The sequence below is a fragment of the Notolepis coatsorum genome (genome assembly GCF_963971535.1).
Source record: "Notolepis coatsorum genome assembly, chromosome: 1".
In the NCBI taxonomy this organism is placed as follows: domain Eukaryota; kingdom Metazoa; phylum Chordata; class Actinopteri; order Aulopiformes; family Paralepididae; genus Notolepis; species Notolepis coatsorum.
This window is the reverse complement of record NC_140165.1, coordinates 110,071,178-110,073,854: the sequence shown is the minus strand read 5'-3', so window position 1 is coordinate 110,073,854 and position 2,677 is coordinate 110,071,178.

Here is a 2,677-nt window from a genome sequence, read left to right as displayed (position 1 = left end):
CAATATATAAATCTTATCTAACCATAACTACGTAATTTCAATCAAATTAATAATACGCAATGACACTTAATAGCAAGTTTTTAAGTTTCCAAAGATTGCGACACCCCCCTGCCCGATATGGTTTGATCCAGTCCCGCAGACAGAGTGGAGCCCTGCCGGCTCACACTCCAGTCTGCACAGCGCGCCGCTGCCTGCAGCCTCCACTCCAGGTGTAACAGTAAGCTGGTACACAGGCAGGCAGCGTGATTCGTGAACACTAGTTTAGGCACAACGCACAAGTTACAACAACAGCAGGATTTTCCACTAAGTAAGTTCAGTTGTTCAAACAAACTATTATGTTAGACATGTCTTTACTGTCGAGTGGTAGAACATCTACCACGCAATACAATAAAAGTGTTTCACGGTCCGAAATGCCATCTGGTCATACCGTAAGTCCGTAACTAATAAATAATAATAATATAACGTTGGCGTTAGCCGCTAGCTAACGTTGTCATATTATCTAGAATAATAATAATCTCTGTTCTCTGTTCTCCTCCATCTCTGTTCTCTGTTCAGTGTGTGAATTATGTTAATCCCACAATTACTCAACTGCACTCAATATTTAAATACCAATGCTAGTCTAAATAAATGTAGACAGACAATGTACGCATTAAAAATATAATAATAATAATAATAATAATAATAATAATAATAATAATAATAATAATAATAATAATAATAATAATAATAATAATAATAATAATAATAATAATAATAATAATAATAATAATAATAATAATAATAATGCAATAAAAGTCTGAAAATGAAGGGATTATGTCCATGAGTGTCAGTTTTAGAAATTAAGGCCTGCCCCTTATATAACAAGTCTCTCTAATAAAGGCCTGGTGCTCTTTGCAGCTGAGGTAAATAGAAGACCTATATTTGAGGATTTACGGTAAATCAAGATTTTCAATTATCTTAAGGTACAATACCTGAAATGAAAATGTGTGTGTGTGTGTGTGTGTGTCCAGCCAACCAGGTACCATGGCAGAAAAAAGAAAAAATACAGACATCAGAGCATTTTTCAGTACACCAAAACGCAAAGTAAGAACCCTAGTAGCCTAATAGCTCAAAGACTTAAAGGGCGGGCTCCACAAATAATGGATTGCACGGTGTTAATTGCACCCTTACTTACAATTCATTATGAATTGTAAGTGGGGGACCCTGATGTAAACAAGACAAAAGTCTTTCTCTGGTCTGCATTCCCTTAACAATTGTGTGTATTGAGCCGTACTATATTGTACCCATTCTGCAATATGTTAATAACATTTCTAATCAATCAATAACAGATTACAGAATGGGTACAGTACAGTACGGCTCAATACACACAATTGTTAAGGGGATGCAGACCAGAGAAAGACTTTCGTCTTGTTTACATCAGGGTCCCCCATTTTCAATTCATAATGAATTGTAAGTAAGGGTGCAATAGAAATGTTTCATAATGATGTTCAGTGTATTCATAAGTGTATTGATCTCCTTAATGTAGAATGATATGGTGACTGTACAGACTCAGGAAGGAGAGAAAGAGACCCAAGAGTTACAGGTAATGGAAATATCAGACAGCTTAAAGTGTAGGATAACATAACAAATTAAGACACAAATACTTGGATTATATATCCCCCCCTCTCTCCCTTTCTTTACAGATTAGCATAAAGATTGTGTATTCAAACCGGTTCAGTGTATTCATAAGTGTATTGCTCTCCTTAATGTAGAATGATATGGTGACTGTGCAGACCCGGGATGGAGGCAGAGAAGGAGAGAAAGAGACCCAAGAGTTACAGGTAATGGACATTTCAGACAGCTTAAAGTGTAGGATAACATAACAAATTAAGACACAAATACTTGGATTATATATCCCCCCCTATATATAGTCTATATTATTATTATTATTATTATAGTAATTGGCTATCATACTGCAATATAAACTGAGTTTTATAGTGAAAAGAGCACCTTTATTGGTCAAGATTTAAGGCTCTATATTGCAGGAAATTGCACGTACAGGTTCATTAAATGAAAAAAAAATTGCTATGGAGGGGATCGTGCCGGACCCCCTCCAAACCACCCCTTGCCTGTCACAAAAAAAAAAAAAAAAAAAAAAAAATTAAATTTAAAATATTAAAAAACAAATGCACCCCCACTTTGAACTATAACTAGGCGGCCATGACAGTATATACAAATATATAAATACTGTCATAAAAAAAAAACATAAAAAAAAAAAAAAAATTATATATATATATATATATTTTTGCAATAATTGAGAGGGGGTGCTGCAGCCCCCCCCGCACCCCCCCTTGCAACGTCCCTGGGAGGGGGCAGAATTAATTATTCGATATCAGTATAATAACTGGACTTTGAGAAGTCGGCATGCAGACAGACACGTGAGCGAGAGAGCCCTCCCCCCCCCCCCCCCTCCCTCATCCGCATGCGCAGTAGTGCAAAGACTTGTCCATGCCACAAGACTTGTCCACGCCACGAAGAAGCCCCGCCCACTGCGCCCAGACGTTGGGCTCTGTGGCTCTGCAGATATACCCTACTACACCCTGTGGCTGTGTGAGTAGGGTATATCTGCAGAGCCGCAAGCCGACGCCCCGCCCACGCACAGTCAAACAAAGTACAGGCCCCGAAGCCCCGCCCAGAC